This window comes from Gekko japonicus, unplaced genomic scaffold, assembly GCF_001447785.1.
Source record: "Gekko japonicus isolate JY-2015 unplaced genomic scaffold, Gekko_japonicus_V1.1 scaffold547, whole genome shotgun sequence".
NCBI lineage: Eukaryota > Metazoa > Chordata > Lepidosauria > Squamata > Gekkonidae > Gekko > Gekko japonicus.
In genome coordinates, this window is record NW_015167551.1 from 199344 (window position 1) to 208922 (window position 9579).

General features: G+C 44.4%; 1 protein-coding gene across 1 annotated transcript in view; it reads right to left on the reverse strand.

The window, feature by feature from the left end:
• The window catches only part of LOC107112533 (kelch-like protein 31), a 15221-nt gene extending 8677 nt beyond the window's left edge, over window positions 1–6544 (reverse strand). The window contains exon 1 of the mRNA XM_015413685.1: window positions 6361–6544. The gene's annotated coding sequence lies outside the window, so the exon portion shown is untranslated. The remainder of the gene's footprint in view (window positions 1–6360) is intronic.
• Between the last annotated feature and the right edge of the window lie 3035 nt (window positions 6545–9579).

Here is a 9579-nt window from a genome sequence, read left to right on the forward strand (position 1 = left end):
GAAGACATAGAGGGGATGCTTATCAAATTTGCAGATGACACGAAGTTAGGTGGGATTGCTAATTCTGAAGAAGACAGAGTCAGGATTCAAAATGATCTAGATAGGCTGGAACAGTGGGCTGAGACAAATAAAATGAATTTCAGTAGAGATAAATGAGAAGTCCTACACTTAGGTACAAAAAAATCAAAGGCACAGATATAGAATGGGAGGGACTTGGCTTGACAGCAGCACATGTGAAAGGGATCTAGGTGTTCTGGTTGATCACAAGCTAAACCTGAACCTGCAATGCAATGTGGCTGTGAAGAAAGCTAATGCAATCTTAGGATGCATTAACAGACGTATTGTGTCCAGATCAAGGGAGGTGGTAGTTCCGCTCTATTCTGCTATGGTCAGGCCTCACCTGGAGTACTGTGTCCAGTTTCGGGCACCACATTTTAGGAAGGATGTTGACAACAAGCTCGAGCGTGTCCAGAAGAAGGCAACCAGGATGGTGAGAGGGTTGGAATCCAAGTCTTTTGAGGAAAGGCTGAAAGAATTGGGTATGTTTAGCCTGGGAAAGAGAAGGCTTAGAGGGGACATGATTGCAGTCTTCAAGTATTTGAAGAGCTGTCATGTAGAAGATGGAGCAGAGCTATTCTCTCTTGCTCCGGATTGCAAGACTAGATCTAATGGGTGGAAATTACAAGGAATCTATGATTCTATGATTGGAGGAACTGCTGTTGTGTGTACAGCCCTTGTGATCCAAGCCCTTCTCCATAGTTCTGTCAGAGCTATCCCTGAAAGGGCAGTTCTTGAAAGAGCTCTCTCAGCCCCACCTACCTCACAGCATGTGTGTTGTGGGGAGGGGAAGGGAAAGGAGTTTGTAAGCCGCTCTGAGACTCCAAGTGAAGAGTGGGGCATAAATCCAATTTCTCCTCCTCCTCCCTTCTCCCCTCCTGTTAGCCCTGGCTCCTTCCTCTGCTCAGCTATCTCTTGGTGAGCTATGAGTTGGTGCTGAGCCCTTGGCTGTTCTTGTTCGAGGCTGGGGGTTCCTGGTGTTGCTTAAGCCTGCATAGTAAAAGCAGGACATTTCAATTGAATCAAAACCACATACCATTTTTTTAAATGGTGACAGTATGCTGCTGAGTGTTTTAGGATGCACAATGTATTCACCTTGTAGGCAGGTCTGCAGTATTATTTATTCATCTCCCAATTGCGAACAAGGGCTTTGCTTAACATCAGAGTTCACAGTGATAGCGTGATTTGAACCAGAGGCTTCTACGCTCATGTTTGTACTCCTTCACTGTACCAATTTTATGTCAACCCTTCTCAACCCCACCCCAACCCCCTTTTTCGCTGGAATCTCTCCTGGGAAATCTCCCAGTTACTGAGGCAGTTGGCTGTAGCTGGAGCTACATAAGGAATGTCTCTGGGAAAGGCAGGTAACTTATCCTCCAAAGCTCCATCTACACATGCAGCAGACTTGCATGCAAAATTCTGGAGGTGGTAGGATAGCTTGTATCATTGCAGGGTGTGGAGTAGAGGCACATGGTTTTGAATGGTCCCCTGCATAAACAAAGCTTTCTACACATGTATATTGATTTATTTAGATATATGCACCTAGCTTTTCTCCCCAGCTAGGACCCAAACCTGCTTCTATTTCTTTCACCACAACAACCCTGTAAGGTAGGTTCGGCTGAGAGTGTGGCCTGAGGTCACCCACTGAGCTTCCCTGGAAGAGCAGGGATTTAAACCTGGATCTTCCAGACCCTGGTCTGAAACTCTGACTGTTACATGGGATCAGGCTGAACAAAGTTTTCTACTTCCTGCATTCATTTTAATTGCAGAAAATTTAGTTCACAGGGGAGCATTTGCTGTGGCAGTCTCCTATGTGAAGAGGCACAGCCCCGGCTAGGGAGCAGGGCTGCCTGAAACATGACGGCCTACACTTTAAGGGCTGGGGACCCAGCAAGAGGGCACCCAGTCTCTAAACTAAGCACAGTGCAGTGTTGGATCGCTTATGGACAAAACTATGCTGTTCCTCAGCTGTTTCTGTCCAGCTTCCCTTCCTCTGTGCTGGAGAGTGGGGGTGGGGAGGGAGATTTGAGCCCCTGAGTGACAAACCTGTTTGTTACAGGACAGAAATAGCTGAGGCACCTCTGCCTTGCATCTTTCAGAGCTGGATAGCAGGATCAAGTTTCTGGAAGGCTAAGCAATTGGTCATTCTTAGAACAGGACAGGGAGAGACCTAGGATAAGTAGTAGATCACTGATGTTGTGCCAGGCTAGGGCTGCCAACTTTTTTGGACTAGCCCCTGTAGCTGTGCTTTAAACGGCCACTTCATCTGCATTTATTTCAATATTTATACCCATTTTACTCCCCCAGTAGGGACACCAAGCGGTTCACAACATTGTTCTGTCCCCCTCCTTGTATTAACAATGCTATGAGGAAGGTTAGACTAACAGAGAGTTACTGGCTCCAAGTCACTCCAAGTTTCTGTGGCAGAGAGGGGATTTGAACCTGCTTTGTACTGCTTTGGCTTGCTCAGTAGACTCAGCATATCAAGGACAGCTTCCTCTGCTGACTGATGTAGAATCACAGCTGGATCCACAGATGCATGCATGGAAATGGAAATGCACTTAGTGGAGTTCCTCTTATGCACACAATAGCATAGGGGCTGCAGAAATACATTGTGCTTTAAGTGTACTTTTCAACCAATACACCCCAATGAATGTGTGGCAGAATGGGATGTGCAACAGATAGTTCGCATGATTTCATCTAAAGAGTAGGCCATGATTGGGGTGGGGTGGGGGGTTGATTCCTGGTCAGCAATTATTCTAGGCTACTCTTGACTTCTTGCATTTAATAGCTTAATCCTCTATAGGACTGGGCAAATTTAATTTTGTTTATTAAAATGTTTTTATCTCACCGTTCCTCATGGCTCAAGGTGGTTTACAATCCACAGTGAAAACAGTACGATTTAAAACCAACAGAATAAAAACCCAAATTCCCCCCTCCAACCTTGTTGTTGCATTTCTTTCTATGGGTTTCAGTATAGCTTTCAACTGAACTAAGCTGTAGCTCCCCCCACCCCACCCCGAAAAGTGAAAATTTTGACTGCTTTTGGTTGTCATGAACAAAACTGAGATAATTTCTGTATGTGCACAAATATTTCCTTGTTTAGGAAACCTTTGATATAGCTCATCAGTTATGATGTCTCTGTACAGGCACTTCAATAAAATGGACTTTGTTTCTTCCCCAGAAAGTGAGGTTCCAAAGGCCCATTTCACCCTGGTTCGAAATCCCAGTCATTGATAAAGAAGCAATCTCCAGTTTGTTGAAGTGCCAGAAATCTGGTGATTCCACCATATTGGAATTAGATTAAAGATTTCCTAAAGCAAGACTTTGGTCATGATGTGGCACATCAGGAGAGGAGGGAAGGACTGTGTGAGCCTGAAAAGTTCATGCTTATCACCAGCTGTGGCTTAGTTGTGATGTCTTACCCAAATCTCCCCAGCGGATCAAAGAAGAACAGTGATTTGCAACAGAAGGGGACCAGAAAAGAGGAGCTATCTCTGGGACATGTTCAGCACCTGACAACCGCAACTGTGAAAATTTGGCTGTGATTATCTAAAAGGGCCTTCTGTCCCTGGAGTGTTTGGAAAAAAATTGTTGGTGAAATTAGAGAGTCTTTGATTCACATGATACCAGTGCTTTGGAGGATTATGAATATAATGTCAAGCACATGGGCATCATGTAGGACTTTTTCTTGTGGTGCACAAAGGAGACTTTCCCAAACTGATGATAGCTGAGGCATACTCCCCTCTCCAAATTAAAACTGGAAGCATACTTTCCTCTTACACACACCCGACAAATTGGGAGGCACAAGGTTCTTTGACACTGCAACTCTGAGAGCACTTCCTTTGGAGTAAGCCCCACTTAATAGACTAGAGTAGGATTCTGAGTAGACCTGCTTAGGATTGTTCCCTTTGGATGACCTGACCCTGCTCATACTGTTTCCCAGGTATCGAAAAGTATAGGAAACACCACAATAATTAAAAAGACAGAGTTAAGAATTTGACTGGCCCATAGCCCATAAGTGATTCATTGGATGTTAGTGTGGGGCTACACATTGATCCACATTTTGCCAAGTTCCCCAAATCTCTTTTCCATTTTGTTTTGGGGGGCCCAAATAGCAAAGCCAAACTGCAGTCAGACTTTAAAAACATGTACACATTCCCCTTACACTGCAGAAGGTAGCATTCACATGGATCATGTTACATACAATTTACTATGAATAGCAAAATTTAGCACAAAGTAACCACAACCACCGCATACACTAAAACCGGGGGTGTCCAACGTGCAGCCTGGGGGCCAGAACCAGAGCTCTTATCCAGCCCGCAAGCAACTGGTGCAAGAGAGGGGGGGGGGGCGGGGGGGGGGGGGGAGCGGGCGCACTGGCACACATAGTGAGGTGTGTGCAGTCAAAGCTGTCAAAAAATAAAAAGAAATGGCTAGGGGGCAGTTATGGTATCCCTTGGGGAAAAACCCTAGTCTTGCATAAGATTAAATACATTTATTGGAGCTTTTGTTGGATTCCTCAGTAAATCAATTGCTATCACTCCAGGAATCAATTGCTTTTGTTTGTATTTTGAGTAAAAATAATATTAATAATATTGTTAACTGGGTTTGCCTGTTTCATTTAAAAGTTATATCTCTGGTACCTGGCATTTCATTTTATGGCAGACATGGCCCAGCCCGACAAAGTAACTTTTATGTCAGATCTGGCCCTCGTAACAAACAAGTTTGACATCTCTGCTCTAAAACCATCATTTTATGGATTCATCATAAAGTCTCTCTTTCCCCAGCTTGTAGAAATTTAGATTTTTGTCATTCTCTGAATTTTTTTGACATTTCTAGCTTTGAAGGGTTCGAAGTATTCCACGTAGTTCTTGCAAGATAGCCTCAGTTGTTTTAGAAGTATTCTTTTTCTCTCCTGAGCACTTTTCTTCTGTTGTGAAAATTTTTAAACCCACAAAATAGATTAAATCTGGGATGGACTACTTAACCCCCTTAGGGGTTACTGTAATTTACTGGGATAAATTTTGGTAGTCTTTAAGGTGCTATTGGACTTCTTTTTAGTGTTGCTAGAAAAGACCAACATGGTTATCTACCTGGAATAACCCCCTTTTACTCATTCTTTTAATTTTTATTACTCATTTGGGTACCCCCAGGGAATTTGAAATTTATAAAAGAAGAAGGCATAATCCCAACTGGTTAGAAGTCAAGACATAATGAATGTTGTGGGCTGGGATCCTAAGTGATCTAAGACCAAAAGAAGTGCCTCATTGAATCAGAATCCTAGCAACTAGGTGGACAGGTTGTGATCGAGCTGACACTGGCCCTGTTCTGGAACAGTGACTTTCTGACTACAAATAAAAATTTGGACACTTTCTAGTGTCCCTCCCCAAGTCAAGCATGCTACCCTGCTTCCTCCTCCTCCACCCCATTTGCTCCCCATATATGTGCACACATGTGCACACATAGGCCTTAGGGGAGTGGAAAGTTGCTGGTCCACTCCATCTCTAAACCAAGATAGGGAAGCTCACCCCAGAGGCTTCTGTGATGTCATGGGACGATCTTCCATTTCTAGTTGGTAAAATGGCTGGGGAGTAGGGTTGCCAGGTCCCCCTTGACCACTGGCATGGGGTGGGGGGGAGGGTTGCCAGCTCCAGGTTGGGAAATTCCTGGATATTTGGGGATGGAGCCTCAGGAGAACAAGGATCTCAGTGGGGTACAATGCCATAGAGTCCACCCTCCAAAGCATCCATTTTCTTCAGGGAAGCTAATCTCTGTAGTATGAAGATCAGTTGTAATCCCCAGGTCCCACCTGGAGGCTACCATTCCTACTGGGGTGGCAGAAGAGCGTGGCTCTCTTGCTTCTGGCATTCCTCCCACCGGAAAATGGACAATCCCCCTAGAGGCCCCTGCAATAGCACAAACATCTAAGTTCTGATTGCAAAGTCACCTGGAGGGAACACGACATAAATCATGCATGACTAAGCCATGCTGCATTCCCACCCCCCACATCCCTCTGACTGGGAGACAGGAGATTGTCCTAAAGAACCCTACAACATTACAAGGCACTTGGCGCAATCTCCCATTTCCTGGTGAGCGCACGGAGGCCAAACATCTCTGATCAGCAGTGGGCCCTTGGCAGGCACCCCCCACTGTATTGAGACCCTGACCCAAAGATGCAGTTCTGAAACCAGTGTTCCGAATGCTCTGTTGCTATTTCCCACTCCGATCACACTAAGCTGTCCCATTCTTCAGGAAGAAAAACAAAACCCGCTTGGCTGGCTCTGTGCCCATTCCACTGACCTTCCAAGGACTTGGTAAATATTCCAGTGGAACAGGCAGATGGATTCTGTCACAAGTTGTTCTGAGAATGAAGGCTGTCTTTTGCTCCCCGCTTCAGTGTTGAGAGGTTGATCTAATGGAGGATGAGGCCACAGGCATCTGTATGCTTTGCAAGCGAAAAGAACCGAGGAGACTAGGCACAAGGCCAGACGTCAGCAGCTCTCCTGGCTCTTCTCCTCCTCCCCTTTTCCCAATTCAGCCAGGCCAGCTGACCACCCTTATCATATCCCCTATCACTTTGGCTGGAAGGGAGTGACGCAAAAAGAGGTCTGACAGGCCAAGAAAGGGAGAAGAGCTGAGCCAGCCAAAGACAGCTTCCGAGGGGCCTAGAATACATGTGGCACCTTTACCACTGCAGAACACAGCTTAACTATTCCTCTGGTTCTGATCTCTTCTGAGTCACTAACTGAAGCTGTGGTTCTGGTAGACTCTGTCTGCCCCCCATCTGCCGTTTTGGGAGGATATCATATCGAACTACCCTACCAGGCTGTTGTAAGGATTATTCAACTTGTACACATACAGCGAGATGTAAACAAACAAAAACACTCCCCAATTTAAAAAAAAAATCACAGCAGAAAGAAATGTTCTGGCACAGCATTTCCAAGGAGAGGCTCACTTAAGAACACTTCCTTGGCACCACACTGAAACTTAAATTTTTTTTTTTTAAATTCCATTGTTGGAATTGTGCCAAAGACTAAATAAAAATAACAGGACTAGTATGTCTCTAGTAAAATCCAACAATGGAATTTTAAGATGGGGTTGGGGGAGAGAGGAAAGTATCTTGTATTTAAACATACGATACTTAAATATATATGTTTTATATAGAGAGATACCTTTTATCCAATACTCCCTCTAAGCTGTGGAGTCTTGTGAGCAAAAATTCTACTTTGTGAGCTACTGGCGTTAAAGTTGTGAGCAAGTGATTTGGCTACCACATAGTTTGCTCTGGCGCCATCGGCCCTGAGCTGAGACAAAAATGTGTAAACCAGAGGCTCAAAAACTGTGCGCTAGCTCACACTAACTCAGCTTAGAGGGAACACTGCTCTTATCTGCTCCTTCCTCTGGAAAGGTGAATGTCTCTTCTTCCTGACACTAATGGATTCTTGGCCAGAGCCATTTCCCAACAAGTAGGCCCATTAAGGAGATACCACTTTAGGCCAGACCCTATATGACAGAATTGTTCTGATAAGTATTAAGGCAGTGAATCTCAGATTTTTGAACTGGATAAAATTAGTCTTCCCTCCAAGTAAAAATGAGAATTCTAAAATATTTGCCAATGCCAGCCAAAGAAAACACCGACAACCCAATGCTAAACTGGCACAAATAGTTTCGTGTTAAGCAAGCAAACTGTGACAGAAACTGTGGTGTAGTAGTTAGAGAATCAGACTACGATCTAGGAGACCTGGGTTCAAACACCCATTCTGCCATAAAGCTTCCTAGGTGACTATGACAATTTCACCCTCCCTCACAGGGTTTCCCTTTATTTTGTTCTTCGCTGAGCAGCCCCTTTCCCCCTTTTCTTTGTTTTTTTTTCTGGCTGTCCCACCCAGTTGTTTGAATGTATATTGTTAGATGCTGACCCAGCACAGGGAACTGACGGGAAAGACTTAAATCCTGCTTTTTGTCCTGGTTTGATAATGGCACACGAGAAGCTGATGGTAAATCGAATATAACATCAGTTTTATTTCACTTTGAGGGGAAATGGTCAGGTAGGAATCAGGTTTAGGATTTATGTGGTGAACAGGCAACAAGAATGAGGTTTGTCAATGTACGTTGTTGTTTTCCGTCGCACAGTCGAGTCCGACTCTTCGCGAACCCACGGAACACATCATGCCAGGCCCTCCTGTCTTCTGTTGTGCTCTGGAGTTTGCTTAATTTCACGTTCATTGCATCAATAACACTGTCTAACCATCTCATCCTTTGCCGTCCCCTTATTCTTTGACCTTCAATCTTTCCCAGCATCAGGGTCTTCTCTAGTGAGTGCTCCCTTCCCCTTTGGTGGCCAAAGTATTTGAGCTTCAGCTTCAGTATCTGGCCTTCCAGGGAACAGTCAGGGTTGATTTCTTTTAGGATTGACTGATTTGATCTCCTTGCAATCCAAGGGACTCTCGAGAGTCTTCTCCAGCACCATAATTCAAAATAATCTATTCTTTGGCGCTCAACCTTCCTTATAGTCCAACTCTCAAAGCCATACATTACTACTGGGAATACCATTGCTTTGACCATACAGACTTTTGTTGGCAGGGTGATGTCTCTACTTTTTATTATGCTGTCTAGGTTTGCCATAGCTTTCCTCCCAAGGAGCAGGCGTCTTTTAATTTCATGGCTGCAGTCACCGTCTGCAGTGATCTTGGATCCCAAGAACGTAAAGTCTGTCACTGTTTCCATGACTTCCCCTTCTATTTGCCAAGGAGTGGTGGGGCCAGATGCCATGATCTTAGTTTTTTTGATGTTGAGTTTCAAGCCAACTTTTGTGCTCTCCTCTTTCACCCTCAGCAAAAGGCTCTTTAGGTCCTCTTCACTTTCTGCCATTAGAGTGGTATCGTCTGCATATCTGAGGTTGTTGATGTTTTCCCCAACAATCTTAATTCTGGCTTGTGATTCATCCAGGCCAGCATTTCGCATGATGTACTCCGCATATAAATTAAATAAGCAAGGTGACAATATACATCCTTGTCTTACTCCTTTTCCTATGCTAAACCAATCAGTTGTTCCATATCCGGTTCTAACTGTCACTTTTTGACCCTTATACAGGTTTCTCAGGAGGCATGTGAGGTGGTCTGGTACTCCCATCTCTTTAAGGACTTGCCATAGTTTGTTGTGATCCACACAATGAAAGGCTTTAGCATAGTCAATGAAGCAGAAGTAGACGTTTTTCTGGTATTCTCTTGCTCTCTCCATAATCCAGCGAATGTTGGCAATTTAATCTCTAGAATGAGGTAACTTTGTATAAAAATAAAACCAGGTAATTTGTCACAAACAAGTAACTGTTTTGATTATTCAGACAGGTCTTTAAAACTGGAGGAGAGAGATTTCTTGGCAGTTTTTCTTACATAAAGTAGCAGAAGCTTCTTGGTCTGACAGACACTACAGCTGGTGAAGGCAGGAACATTTACACAAGTTCCAGTTTCCTTCCTTATCCAGTGGTAGGGATCCCAAGTCCCCCCAGGGGGGCGGGAA